This window comes from Limanda limanda, chromosome 8 (assembly GCF_963576545.1).
Source record: "Limanda limanda chromosome 8, fLimLim1.1, whole genome shotgun sequence".
Taxonomy (NCBI): domain Eukaryota; kingdom Metazoa; phylum Chordata; class Actinopteri; order Pleuronectiformes; family Pleuronectidae; genus Limanda; species Limanda limanda.
In genome coordinates this window covers 17,971,598-17,987,341 of record NC_083643.1, presented here as the reverse complement: position 1 = coordinate 17,987,341, position 15,744 = coordinate 17,971,598, and the positions used below count along the sequence as shown (strand labels likewise).

At 43.3% G+C, this 15,744-nt stretch overlaps 1 protein-coding gene across 1 annotated transcript in view; it reads left to right on the top strand.

Annotated features, from left to right (window-relative positions):
* Positions 1–321: 321 nt before the first annotated feature.
* tspan18b (tetraspanin 18b) overlaps positions 322–15,744 on the top strand; it is a 38,803-nt gene continuing 23,380 nt past the window's right edge. The window contains exon 1 of the mRNA XM_061076691.1: positions 322–574. The gene's annotated coding sequence lies outside the window, so the exon portion shown is untranslated. The remainder of the gene's footprint in view (positions 575–15,744) is intronic.

Genomic DNA, 15,744 nt, shown 5'->3' with positions numbered 1-15,744 from the left:
CATCACGGATAATATTGGTGCCATTGATTTTTAATGGTGGCAAATAGAGAAAAAGCCAAAAATGCTAAATGCCCATGCACAAAGATAGCAGACAGTGTCTTTCAGAGAATATGTTAAATCAATCAATGGACAAATCAGTCAGAGGCTCGGAATTGAGATGAGCTGGTCAGCTGTTGTGTGGGTTGTTGTTTTCAGACTATAGAATATATTTATTTGACAATAGAGAGGGGGGTGCGGGGGCGTGTCTGCCCATGTCTCCGCCCTCAGCAGCAGATCTCCGCTCAGTGAGTTCACATCTCCAAGTGTTTGAATCCCAGCCTGCTCTCCTCACTGCGTGTCTGTGCAAACTGGGATCGCACAGCTTCCCAGCGCTGGATTTTACTGGTGGGACGCTGCAGGGCACAATTCACCTCCGAGGACCCACCGTCAGACCCGATCTGCTGCGATCTGCTCCGGAGAGGCTCTTTATTCTCTGAATACTTGCTCCTGAGTAACAGATCCCCGGGTTCCTCACACAGGCTCAAGTCAACAGCTCGTCACAGCCGGAGGTCTCTGCACGGAGCTGAGCTCTGAGGTAAGAAACAGGAGAAAAGTTCACTGTTGAAATGAGAGACAGACACTTTGAAAACCCACTCCGTTGTTTTCCGATCGGCCTCGTTGATCGAGCTCCATCTCGTGTTTTCTGCGCGATGCTGTTGATACAGCTCACTTTGTTTCCCCTGCAAGTTTCATTTTCTCCTCATTCCCAGCCCCAGAAACCTCCTTTACACCACGGAAGAGAAAGTAACTAGTGTATTTGTGCGATATCACATGACGAGTCTTATTGTTTTAAGTAATGGGTATAGCTTTTGCACAATGAAGACTTGAGTTTACATCAGGTCAAGTCTTTATTCCCCCTTAAGGGTTGAAAAAGACGCATGCACATATAAATTCACTCGTGATTGTAAATTTGGTTTAAGATCAGATACGATTAAATAATCCTTTAATATTCCCACAATGGATAAGGAACAGTGAAAAAAGACACATCAGTAAAGTAATGATAAGTATCCATGCTATATAAATTTTAAGGAAAACGTAAATATATGAATTGAAGAGAAATAATATGTACAGTGTAAATAGTTCATATACATTGTGACAACTTATATGTTTGAATGCAAAAGCAAGTTATGAGAAAGCTGACAAGCTCAATATCATGTCTCATGGACGATGTTGTTGATTCTCAGCTCACTTTGTTGCTGCAAGTCACATTTTCTTCTCAGTCCAGCACCAGACATCATGAAAGAGAGAACAAATAATGTATTTGTGCAATATGATATAATGAGTCTTATTGTTAGAAGTCATTTGTCTGGCTTTTGCACCATGTAGACGTGAGTTAACCTCAGGTCAGGTCTTTATTTCCCCCCTTAAGGGTTGGAGAAAACTTGCGCACATACAGTGGTTTAAGATAAGATAAGATGAAATAATAAAATAAAAGATAAGATAAGATAATGCTTTATTAGTCTGTATCACAGCAGCAAGGCAGACAGTCAAAAAGAAGATATCAGTAAAAGTGATAAGAAGTAACCATGCATTATAAATGCAAGGAAAATATACAAATTTAAATTAGAGTAGAAATAATATAATACAGTGTGAACAGAAAATATACATTGTGAGAGTAGATGGTTGTAATGTAATCGTAGGTTATGATATGAGAAACCTGACAGCCGGGCCGATGTGTGTCAGTCTCCAAGCTGGCATCCTTCCCACGGGCTCCAGCCCCAGCCCGGAGGAGGAGGCTGTGTGTGTGTGTGTGTGTGTGTGTGTGTGTGTGTGTGTGTGTGTGTGTGTGTGTGTGTGTGTGTGTGTGTGTGTGTGTGTGTGTGTGTGTGTGTGTGTGTGTGTGTGTGTGTGTGTGTGTGTGTGTGTGTGTGTGTGTGTGTGTGTGTGTGTGTGTGTGTGTGTGTGTGTGTGTGTGTGTGTGTGTGTGTGTGTGTGTGTGTGTGTGTGTGTGTGTGTGTGTGTGTGTGTGTGTGTGTGTGTGTGTGTGTGTGTGTGTGTGTGGTCACAAGATGGATGTCTCTGACGGTGCTACCTTTGCTGTAGGGCACAAATGCACTGTCAGTCTGCATTAATCAGAGGCGTGCATCATCCAAAAACCAGCGCACCCATAATCCTCCTGTCTGATTTCCACTGGAGCAAACGTGACACATTCAAGAGCTCCGGAGAGGAACAAACTCAATACTGGAGACGGAGGCCGCACGCAGCCAAGCAGCTCCCTGCATAGAGCTCAGCATGTGACTCTGCAAGCGTCCAAGCAAATTTAGATTTGATTTGATCAGTGAAAAGTTTTCCTGGAGTTCAACAGCTAAAAACCCGTGCAGATTCGGAGTAAAACCAAAAGTTAAGCTGCCACTCGGATAGAAATAAATGTGTGTGCTTGCAGCAACAGCTGGAAATCAGGTTATAATCAGATTTTGCCCAAGGACACTGGCTCCAAGGGACCCATTAACACACCGGTGTCCAGGTGAGCGTGCAGTGCTGGGGCTGCTTGCTCCGAGTTAAAGTCACAACCTCTCACTCTGGCTCTCCATCTCCCTGAGGCTGCTGCAGCCTGTCAGAGAAAAAGGAAGAGGAGAAAAGAATCATATCACGCCCCAGCAGCTCGGTCAGACTGACAAATCAGCAGATCATGATTAATGACCTCACCTACTACTATACTGCTGCATCATTTAAACACTTATTTCTCTCTTGCTCTGTGTGTGTGTGGTGTGTGTGTGTTTGTTCCACCCTTTCTCTATTTTCTCCTTAAACTAAACGATTGGGAGATATGTGGAGAGAGAGAGGCACACAAACTGAAAACAGAGGCGTGCTTGTTCACCCTGTTGTGGGTGAACATTTTGCTTGTCAAAAAAAAGAAAAGTAAAAAAAAAAAGAGAAAAGAAACAGTAGTATTGATGCTCTGGAGCAGCTGCCAACACGAATGACTAAACTCTGCCCGGAGCCCTTCTCTCCTCGGCTTGATTCACATGAGCACTGGGAAATAGTGTAGTTGCTCAGATACAGAAGCGATGTCCGCAGGATACGAACACAAAATGCAAACAACAGGGTTTGCAAACCAACAGTGTAATTTATACACAGATCAAAGGTCAGCTACGATGCATTTGTGGGCGATAATTAGGAGGGAGCTGGTTTTAAGTGGATTCAAATCTGCACGGAGCCAACGTGGTATTTATTCCACCTACGGACGCAGAACACCTGGTGTGAGACTTGCCACCGGTGATCAGTGCATTCATTGTAATAGTGCCTCTGATAATGTGTTGCTCTTAATCACACATTCTCCTTGCCAGCGAAGGAAGGAACAGCAAAACACATGAATAGGAGGAGAAGTGTGGGATAGAGAGAGAAGATGTGTGTGTGTACTTGTCTTTCTTCAGTTGTGAGGACATTCTGACTGGTTCTCACAACTTCAAAGGGCTGTGTGAGGCTTTAAACTTTTATTTATGGAAAGAATTTGGGTTAGATTAGGGTTAGGCATTCGATTAACATCCGTACTGCTTTGGTGTTGTTTGAAAAGTCATCAACTCTGCTCCTGATATGCCTGGCATCCACACTACTGAAGCCAGTCAGATGGAGAAGTTTAAAAACGCTGCTGGCCCTGGTTTAGTTGGAAAACTGTGGAGCTGTGTGTTTCAGTCTGGACGGACAAAAACAGATATTTGGAATCAATGGCCTTCAAGCATGCTGATTGGCTGATTCACTTTTTTGTCATAACGTAACCTTCGCTGATTCTTGAAGCCCCTTGTTAAGACATACAGTGTAGACCCTGTTGTCTCTGCTAGCACTGATTTGCAGTTAAATTCTACATTTTGCAAAGACACCACTGCTAACATGCTTAGGAAACAAGCTTTTATTCACCGGAACACACACGCACAGCCCACGTGAGTGAACGCGTGAAATGCATTCAGGCATGTTTGTTTGGACAGGGATTAAAACTGATACAGAGCCAAAAACGCTTGCGGACAGACAGATCGTTCTCAAACTTTATGGATGTAGCTTTAGTTGTGATGGTTAAGGGGCAAGGCAATGTATTCAACGAGTTGTCCTCACAGCTATAGAAAGACGTGAACAAGTCTGTGTGTGTGTTCCTCCTCTCGGTTCTTGGCAGGGATAGACGAGTGTGAATTGCAGTGTATGGCAGCTCCTGCTGAGAGGAGCAGGGTGACTGACTTGCAGCCGCCTGGGCTAACAAAACGCGGCTCATTAAAGAGCTGAAATTAATCAATCTGCGGTTCCACATGGTCGGATGTCTCTGAAACCTGTCGCTCCTCTCTCCCCTCTTTTCTTGCTTTTTTGACCCATTTTTGATCAAAGCCCCTGGTTTTTCATCTTTCGATTCATCCCGCCTCACCTCAACACACACCCTCCTCCTCCTTCTTTAACCATCTCTGTGTGATCTTACCTAACCCTCTCGTCCACCACCATCTCTATCGCCGCCACCATCCAGCGCCTGTATCTGTATCGATGGGTTCGGAGCAGCGAGGCAGAGAGCGGACGAGGCTGGGTCATCAGTCTACACTCGCTTTCCTCCTGTATCAGCCCCAGTACGGCAGCAGCGGTCCGTAGAGAGCCCGGAACTAAATGGAGTATCTATTGGCTCAATGAGAAAATTGCTTTTTTCGATTGCTAGAGGACCCTTCATTTAATGTGTGTGATGCGGAGGCCTCAGCCAGTAATGGGTTCAGCATCTTTGTTGTCGGGAGACATGAGAAAATGAAATTTGCTTTTCAGCTGGCAGAAATAATTTACTCTCGGATAGGTGCATTTTTTTCATCAGTGGTTTAAAAGGCTTGAAGGTGTATGTTGTTCAATTTGTGTGCGCTACGTTTAGTCGGTACTGGATGTCCAAACAGTGTTATCTGATGTCTGCTGCACACCGTTTTTTAGCTAAAGGTCATTTCATATCAAAACTCTGCCACACTATAAAGCAGCCTAGTTTGGTGCCTGCAGGATTTTTAGAACATGGTTCATGTCTATGTTACGGTGTTTACATTACGGTTAGCTTTCGTTTCACGTTTAGGGAGCGCACTAGTGTTTTGTACGATATATATATTTACCTGCTGTCATCAGCAGCTGCGTGGGCTGCGTCTGCCTATATCTGACTTGGTTTTTTCGGCTGTTGTATTCAAATACCTTTTTGGAGATAATGAAAGAACCAGTTCACATGTTTAATTCCAATGCCACAGTAATATCATAATGGGATCACTTCCAGCAAAATGAACATTCTTGTTGTTGAAAAAGTATATTGTCGGAGGCAGAGACTACTGTACAAGCAAACCTCTGTTTCCTCTTCTAGTTTCCTCTTATGGTCGGATACAATTTTGATCTGTTGGTCTGCACCGTGGTGGGAGGCACTATTCACACTTTGGTTTGGACTAAACGGAAAAATCTGACACTCTGGATGAATGTGAAAGTGGCCTTAATGTATTGTTAAAAGGTTACACGCAATCATAAAACCCTCTGGCTTCCTAATAAAATACAAATATATTTTGGGTCTTTGCCATCAAAATATTGGAAACTTCTTTTCACGCTGAGGATGTGGAAACGTTGGTGTATTGATTAAAGCAAATTGTGACAAAACGCAGTTGAAAGTCAACAAATCAATCATGGCGTATATGTAGCCTTCATTCACTCAATTGATTTCCACTTATCTTCTGCTCCGTTGAAGAGATTTAGGAGACACACATATCAAATGGGTGTGGAGTGTAACCTTTCTCCAATGAATGCACAAAACAAACCAATGTCATATTTCCATCTCATTTTCATTTGTTTGAGGTGTGAGTGGAGCCTCTTTGAGGATCCTCCTCTGCGGTGGTTTCATGAGCCCTGAAAGGATGAGGTTATCAGGGGGGTTATATAAGTAATATGATTAATATAACATAATTGTAACATATATTACAATACATGTTTTTATTGTATACAACCACTCAGTGTTTTCATCAGTGATAACATGAAGGCGTATTAATACTATATTGTAATTTTATCAGCCTCCACTTATGATCCTTAGTTGTTGATATCTGCAACCATTAACATTTTAAAGCACCTTATAAACGTTGACAGCTGTCTCTTTGTGAGTTACAAACTGTATTACCTGTTTATATACTACTTATAAATGTGAAGTGTGGGTGTTAAAATAAAGTGTTACCTCAGACATAAAAAATAAAAACATAAGTCATAAGACATTATTTTGTGACTCAGATAGATCCATTTTATGAAGTATAAAGTCACTTTCCTGCATGAACACGGGAGAAAATGATGCACGATCCGGTAATATGCACATTTCTGCATTTCTTTGTCCCCTGAGTGCCTCAGTATGGGCCAGGAAGCAGAGAGTGACCTCAGTGAGGGGCTGCTGGCGGCCCCAGAGCAGGAAGCTGAGGGGCCTCAGCGTGCTGATGCTTCCTTTTTATCAAGAGGAAGCAGGCTGGCTGTTTGTGCTCAACCCAAGAATTCCTTTCGGTTATCTTGCATTCACCCCATTTCCCTCCATAACGGCAGTGCTGATCAGGTAATGAGGTAAAAGGTATGTATTTGACAAGCTGGACTCGGCAGATAGCGGGCTCTCCACATAGGCTGGCAGCTTGGAAGGCACTTAGCTGAACGTGCGCTCAGACCTGTCTGGGGTGTTTAAATCGCATCTATCTCGAAATCCCCCTTCAGCCATCACTTCCTCTGCATAATGCTTTTCACAAACTAATAAACCATGTCACTCAGGTGTCCATTAAAGGCTGCTGTTGAGGACCCGCTGGTCGTTACTCAGAGCAAGCACACTCGGCAAATCCCCGCGCCTTTGCAGCAGGTTTCTTCATCACCTTGTGCTCTTTTTATCCCCAGATGTAGTCACAGCTCAGATAGAGGCTTAGGCCGGCCAGGAGACGGGGCCTGATAGGTGTGTGACACAGGGCTAATGTGTGGGGAGATTACCTGCCTGACTTCAGAGAAACCGGAACACAACTCTGATCCAACGAGTGCTGCTGAAGTTCAAGCGCTTTCCTTCCGTAAAGAGAATATCGCAGAAAATAAAATGGCATCATGCAGTAGTAGAAGAGGCGTTTGTTTGCCGGATGAACAAGCAGTTCTTTGGTTAAATTCACACAATAGTGCTGGGGTGACTCACATGAGCTCCAGTGTTGTTGGCGCACTGGGCAGGAAGAAGCTGGGTGCTAATCAAGCAGCACCAGGGAGGAAGCGCTCATTTTGTGGATGTGTTATTGTTTTCCACCATCGCCGCCAAACACTGGAGCTTTTTACTGTCACTAATATTTGGGAAATATTTTAACATTATATACATAAAGACGTCATGTGAGACTCACTTACTGCATTTAGATTTTTTTTATTGCTTAGCAAATGACTAAATAGTTCCTGTCACACATTCTGATTAAGACTTCATCAACACAAGCAGAGGATTGTTTGCTCAATGTAAGGGGAGGATGTCGGGTGGATGAAGAGTAACACAATTGTCTGTACTGTCAGAGTACACACTGTGGTTTGTGTCCATGTTAGAGCTGGTAAACTGTATGTGTCTGCACATGAGACAGCTGGCACGGTGTCAGATTCTGAGAATGATATCGATGTGTCCACTTCAGGTCCAGCTTTGAACGTTTATCACCATTTTTTCTGATTCACGCTGCCGTACCACATATTGTCGAGGTCTGAGACGCGTTTATATCAAAGCTGATGAGTCAGAAAATGAATCTTTAACTCTATTTGATTAATCAACTAATTTGTTCCTCAGTAAAATGTCAATCTCAACTACCGTAGATTTAGCTTCTCGCTCGTGAGGATTTGCTGCTTTTTAATCTCTTCTGGTTTTGGACCATCATCTTGAGTTTCAGGAAACAGTGTTTAAATGTTAAATTGAGGAAATAACTGTCAGATTAATAATATAATCAGTCGTCATTATTAATTATTATTCAGTCTAGATGCCTGCCTGGTTAGCATACAAGCTGTTCTCCACCATTTTTACATAAACATATAACAGAACAATTGATCCAGATTGTTGGAATTTTCTAAACGACTTTATATTTTATAGTCAGTGCTCTGAAACTATGACTCATCTGAAAGTCTGAGCCAAGGTTCATGTCTTTGTTTCATTATTTTTGTTAGAACCTGTTAGTTTTTGTCTTGTAATTAATGGAGCGAGCTGAAGACCTTTGTATGACAAAAGTACATCCTGTCATCATCACGTACGTGGACTGCATCTACATAGCTATATTTAAGGTTGATTGGTTTATAGAGGGGCGGGCCAGTGATGTAGTTGTGTTGTCGAATTGGGGGTAGTAGTCTTTTCATTTGAGGGGAGAAAATTAATGAACTGGTTAATTTAATTAACTTCATAGCGACTATATAATCACTTTGGTATCACTGCCAGCATCATGAACTTCAGGCGCAGTACTCAACACCAGTCTGGATTCTCCAAATCAGCATCCCTGTCGTTCAAATGTCAGAGACCAGTACAGCTTCTGCTTCCTGTTCTTCTTTTATTGTTTAATGCTGTCTCAACTTCCTGCAATTGGTCTAAAAGTCTGCTTTATCCCAATTAGTGTTTTTAAGCTGTAATTAAACCAAATCATGGTTCAGTTGGATACGTGCTCAGACCACCCCTTTTCATCGCAGTAAATTTTGATCCATTGGTCTGGGATCGTGTTCCAAGGCACATTTCACAAATGTTAATTTGGTTCAGATTAAGCTGAAGTGTCTGAAGGTCTGGACCAAACAAGGTAGATGTGAAAGTGACCTAAGACTCAATTACCTAAAACCCAGATTGACATCTCTAATCTGCAGTTGGTTGTTACTTGTCGTCCAATTTACATGATAAAATCTCCAATAAGATAACATGAGTCAATTTATTTGACTATTGTTTGACTTTTGCAGAAGTATTCATCTAAACAGGCTAAATTGATCAGGAGAAAAACTTCAGGAGTATAAAACCATTCCACTGGTCCGTTGTTCTTTGGCTGTTTTTCGGGGATGGTACTGGGAACCGGCTCAGCCCATATCTGTTTTTACAGCCTCTCCCTGTGACTCATTGGGCCTAATTCTCCTCCATCCTCCTGACTCAAGCTTTTTCCTGATAGACTGGGACTCTCCCATGCTTCTGGTCTTCCTCTTTTTCACTTGCCCCAACCACAACTGTGTCCCAGCTCTCCTCTGCTCCACCCCTCTTCTCCTACTCTCCTACCCAGGTTCTTCTCCTTTGCTGCTCCTGCTCTTTCCATCCAAGTTTGTGGAATAAGAGAACGCAGCTTTACAAGAAAACCCTCATTAGTCATCTGGGCCTTTTTTTATAATGTGCCCTATTTTACTCCATACTTAGCTCTGCAGTTTTTATTTCCTCTGCCCAAGGGGGATCCGAGCCCCCATAAATATCCTGTTTATTTTTAATCACCGACGATGGGCAACGCAATGTAATGCGATGTAATAATTGTTAGTGGGATAAACAAACAGTCGCCCTCACCACAAATTGATTTGGTAATTATGAGGGCACGAATGACTGTATAGTAAACGGACAGTAGGTTGTTAATGATGACCCAGATAATTAGCCTCTTATAATATATAATTAATTTTAAACAAATTAAATAAATGTTTGCTCATTAACTCACATTTAGACGATGGTGATGAGTCGGTGGTGCGGTTCCATCAGACTGACGGACACAGGGACGGCTGTTGGTTGGTTAATATGACGTCGTCTCGTCTCCTGTCCCGGCCTCGCCAGCGTGGTTGAATTACAGGGTATCTCTAAGAGATTTATTTTTAGCGTGATTTGGGTTTGCGTCCCAATCTGCTGTCTGCAGTCGGTGATAACCATACAAACCACAAACACACATGTACGCGTACAGCCCTCCCACACACACCCTGCAGCCTGGGTGCTGCTGGCAACAGGGAATTGGGTTGTTTCATATTTACTGTATATGAATCTCGTATCTGCTGGAATGTAGGCTAAACATTTTTAGTCGACTCGTAAACATGGCACAGAAAACCCTTAACTAAGCAGAGATTTCTTTATTTCAACTTAGAAGAGAATGTTGTAGTAGACGCAACTGGGCTAATGTGATTCTTCTTCTTCCTGTCTTGTCATGCGCATACGTATTTAAAACATACACAGCCAGTATGAAGGTGAGTACTTTTTACAAAGCTGTAGACTTTTTCTTTATCGCTCGACCGGCTGCTGTTTGCCGTCTTTTGAAGCCCACACACCTTGTCCACAGCTCTGCTCCCTGCTGCTCCTGTGGGATAACAACAAACCGTTAGCATCCCTCCCACAGGGCTGGATTCTCCACACATCCGTTCGACACACGCTCCTTGTCAGCCTCCACAGCATCAGGGGGACAGATCAGTGTTTGATTAAAAAGAAAAAAAAAAAAAATCCACAGCGGGTTCCAGCCTCTACCTGGGGAAACTTGGGGGAAGGGCCGGGCTAATGATCTCTCTCCTGCCAGGATCACAAGCCTCCGAGACGGATGCTGGTGATGGCTAAAAATCTTTAGATATTATACAGCAGTAGCATATGGTTTGTTTTAGTTTTAAAATGCAGGCCTGAAAACATATGTCACGTGACCACTTACATACAATGGACATGCACGTGCTGGTATAAACAGGAAAGCATGCGAGTAACACAGGAATTCTCGCAAATTGCTCAAAACACACCTTGTTTGCTAAATATGTAAATATAGTAAAATGCAGAACTCAACTGCATTCAACTATTATTTTATTCCAGAAGAGGGTCACGTGATAGGAGCTGTTAAGCGTGTTCGTTTATCCTTTAAGAGAAGATGAGCCGAACTCAGTTTGGTCAATCAAAGTATGCCATCTTGGCTGCACCAAATTAACCATAACAAACTCTCTCTAGACTCTCCTATCAAGACAGCTGTGAGACTGACCATCGTTGTGACGCACACACATTTCTAATTTGTAGATTAAACATTAGGAAGGAAAAGGTTATTATTAAATCATTTGTATGAAGCCTAATATCTAGCTGAAACTACTCATATCTTTATTGTTAAGAATTCTGTCAGCACAGACTATAGTTCAAAATATTGAAATCCTAACAGAGCCTGACGAATCAGCAAAGGCTCCATCGTGACTGAAAAGACCCAATCAGCAACAACCTGAGAGCGTCTACGTCGTCGTTTCCAAATGACTCATTTTTCAAACTGAAATTGGGACGGCAGCGTTTTCAATTTTCTCAGCTTTTAGTGGCTGTTAGTAGACGTAGTAAACGTATCAGTACGGTTGTAGCTGTAGTACAGGCTGAGTTTATTTATCTCACCTGAGGTATTTAAAGTCCTCCGGTGTGCTTTTTGCTGGTGTTTCTCCTGTTGTCGTCCTGTTTATTTCCCCCACTCACGCCGTAATGGGTCATGATGTGGTTGGAACCTGAAGCACTAAAGGGTGCTGGACTGTGGCTGCAGCGCTGCAATAAAACCGTTTTAGGTCATTCAAGCGCCCTAACATCCTTCAGCACTCCAGCCCAGGTTCTGTGAAGATTTCAGCGACGCTTGATGGTTTAATGATGAATTTACTTGTCGGAAACGGCCTCTGCATGTCCGACTAAATAATTGCCTTTTAACAGCACATCAAATGTACATGTAGTAGATGGTTACTCCGAGTCCTGGCGGGGGAAAACAATTAGCCGGCAAAGACCGAGCGCCTCACTGTCTCATGATTTTTTGATGCCGCTCTATGAAATTTTTAGCCCACTGCCACTTTAAAAGCGTGCTTCTCGAGACAGCAACTCATGGGTCACTGCACTAAAACTCGGCCTCTGTCCTTTGGGCAAACAGTTGGTCAATACCAGGCGACGTGTTGTGGCCACAAGCTTCCATTACTGTGGAAGGGAATGTGCTGCATTTAATAAAGGATTAACGCCCACATGGAATACGGTTTTCTGTGGAGTGAATAATGGAAATAGACATATCTTCTTTTTGAGTTAAAGAGCTTTTTTTATTCACTGCAAAAAATATTTGCTAATAGTGATTAGGATAAACACACCGTGAAGCATGATTCATTTTCCCCCTAATCTTTACCTCCCTGCATCTCCGTCCCTTTGAAGCTTAGGGGAAAAGGAGAATCCACTGCACACGGAGAGCGAGCCACTGTTCAACCATTTAAAGGATGTTAGATATTTTTATGAAAATGTATTTCAGTACAAACGTTCCTGACGGTAGAATCCAGGGATCACCTGTGCATGTGTTTTTCAGAGATAGCGCAGACCCAGCAGGTGTTTTCCAGTGTGTGGCTGCAGTGTTCGATGATTTGAATGTTTAAAAAAAAGAGAACAGACGCTCGGAGGGATTTTATTTCTTTGATGGCTTCCCACTGATTTGTTAACCGTCCCGCAACAGGACAGTTTATGCAAAGTCGTCTAACCCAACGCTGACCACCTGAGTGTGATGCTCCAAACTGGAGTGTTTGATGAAAAAAGAGACAACTCAGGCATTTCTCCAGGAGTTTGCACCCTGGACAAAACCCCGGGCCCAGATCATCTTTCCCGATAACGCTTGGCAGGAGCCAGATCCCAGGAGAACGCTTCGAACAACCAGCGCTGAAGCCAAAGTAATTTTGTGGATCTCTCTGAAAGTCCCTGGACGTGTCGAGGTTATTTTGGCTTCATCTGTCAAACCATCGAGTAAAAACAGCAAAAAAACATCCATCATTCATCCAAGTGGTGGCTCCAAACTGGACAAATAACGAGTCGGGATCTGACGGAGATAAAACAGCTTTTGGATGACTGTCTTTGATACTTAAATAAGATTTTATTCTTTGTCAGTAACCGGACATGATCTCATTTGATCTCGCCACATAAAAATGAATGCATAAGAAACATTGGAGGAGGAGAAAGCCAATGATGTGAGCAATTACCAAAACCACTACTGCTTATCTCTGCAGGCAGTTTGGAATTGGACAAGCTGTGTTTTTTTTCTTCCTGTAATAGGGAGCAGATGTCCAACCTTTTCAAACTCAAAACATCTCTGGGTAATAGATCTGCCACATCTAGAGTAAACCGGCCTCCACCTCAGCCGCTCACCCACCCCTGATAATCCAGTCTGTACTGTGAACTTTCAACCCCCCCCCCCTCTTTAAATATTTGGCTGCCGCTGTGTGTGTGTGTGTATATTTATTCTTGTTGCTTTTGGCCCGAGCCAACGCACTGTTGTGTTTCCAAGAAGCTTGAGAATTTGCAGACAGCCGGAGTTTTTTGAAGTTAAGAAACAAAAAACCATTTAATGTCTCCTACTGTAACTCTGCGGCTCATTATACTGAATATCTGCTGTAATCTCCTCCTGCTTTGTTCAGATCTTCGCTCTTTGGTATCGCACCATGAAAATTAATGAGCTACATTCTTCCTTTGTTGTCGAGGCTCGTACACAATTTGAAATTCAGTTCGTATTTGTAGTCATATTTTTTTGTAACGCTCAAAACTCCTTTAACTCTTGAATAGATTCTGGGTTTTGTGTCGACTTCCTTTAACAACCTGCAACATTGGTCCATAAAGAATTAGATGAGAGCTTTTTTGGTGAGCTCGACAAAGGATCAGCACTTCAGTCACACTCAGTAGTTATGTTGCCGCTCACAGGACTGATGTGTCTGAGGTACATTCGTCTCCAAAGCAATTCCCAGACATGAACTCCAAAAAAAACCTCACAGACCCAATTGTCTGGACGTTCTCCAGACTTTTCCTTTTTTACATATGAAGAAAGCAAAGGGAAAATCTTGGGCTCATTTGCTTGAGCTAAGAAGCTCCCACACCTGGCAGTCTTGCCGAATTAGCACGATCACTCTGCTGTATAGTTTCTATTTCTGTCGATCATCTTCTACAGAATCATGTGACCAGGGAGTGAATGCCCACCATATCCATTCCCATTGCAGACAAAAACCAGATGTTAGTGGGTGTTAGTGGGTTTTTGACTAGTGGAAAAGGGGCTTTACAAACGTCATCAAAGTGTCCACCCACTCGTTTTGAATCCTCCAGATAATATGCTACTGTTGCTCGCATGGAGCCCATGTAGAAGCATATTATCTGGAGGACATTCTCGGACATTCTCCGGAGTTTTTACTTTTGAGCTGGCAGGAAAAGTTCAAGATAATGTAAGTGACTCAGACCTTTGCGTTGTCACCTACAGCCCCTCCAGATAATTTTGGGAGATCATCCAGGTTTCAGTACATGTCTGAAAGCAGCTCAAGACAAGTGGAATTTTTTTTAATCGTTTTTTACTTGTACTTTAAACTCAAGAAGAGCATTAATGTGTTTCGCTCTAAGCACCCTGCAGCGGGTGGTCCGTACAATGGTCCGGATACAGAAGTGGAGAGCACTAAGTGGGCTGTTTGTTTGTAACTGTTAGGCTGCGGTGGGCCGATGGAGGTATGCTGTCCCTCCCCAACGCTGCAGCACACGCTCGGGCGCATTACTCATAATTTCATCACTGCCCCCAATTAATACTCAAGATGGCATCTGGAGCATCTGCTGGAGGAAGACACTTGTCATCACTTTCCCGGAGTTGAGCAAAATTTAAAGTAAGCTCTGCCGTCATTGATATTCTCAACCTGTTATCTGCATGAGCCCCATGAGCAGGTTCGCCGAGACCCGTCTGCATTACAATTGCGACCGTCCTTCTTTTTATTTTTGAGTCTTAAATCAAAACCAATCATTTTAGATAGGTTTGACCTCACCGTGCTGCCTGACCACATCCACCCCCCCCCCGCACAATTGTCTCGGATCCATCATGTTTTGTGGTGTAAACCTATTGACTTGTGTTTCTTTGGGGACCTATTCTTGGACGGCCTCCAAGCAGTTCAGTTTCCATCCTCTCCCCATCTTTCCTCTGTCTCCCATAAATCAATGTGATGTAATTGCATAAACTCCCTTTCCCACAGCTCAGGCCTGAAGGCAGCATGTTCTCAGAGAGAGAGAGAGAGCGTTTCAGCGTGGCCGGATAACCTTATCCCCCCCCACAGATTCCCACAACTGCCCGCCTTGTGAAAGTTTTATTTTAGCCTTTAAATATCTGTGTTTGCAGAGTTTCTGTCACCAGCGATGTGTGGATGTTTTATGCATTCTAGCTCCCAGCAGCAGAGGCTGTGGAAGTTAACTTTCTCACAGCTGGTACTGACTGTTTACATCTGGCTTTTCACTCTAAGCTCAGCAGATTAAATCTCATTTCTCTGAGTGCTTTTTGTGTTGAGCCAAGCATGATTTCTCCTGACGTCTCCCCGCTCGCAGCTCCCTCAGCCGTTCGCAGGAATGTTCCTTAAAGCGCACTCCTACATTTTCACGAGATTGCACCGTGGAAAATGTCCAACCCCCTTTTTCCACATTTCAGTCCCTCCTGGCGTTCTCTTGAGACTCACTCAGAAGCAGGATATCTCCTCAACGAGTATCTTTCAACTCTTAGTCCAGGCAGTAACAAGTTTAGAGTGAACCAGTGTGGAAAGGTGTGTTTCCTGTTGTTTTTTTTTGGTGGAGGGCAGAACTCAAACAGCTGAGAATTCATCTTTATGCTGGTTTCATCTTCCGCCGCTCCAGTAATCCTCCTGCCATCTGTCCCACCCTGCTCTGCTGAGGAACACCAGTGATAAAAAACATGTTTTTGCACCTACTGCAGAAACACATTTTCAGGCTCTGTGGCCATTAGTGCGAGCCTGCTTGATAGTGTGAGAAACAAAAAAAGCGTGAGTCATTTTCACTGCTTCCTCCCTCCTTGTGATGTT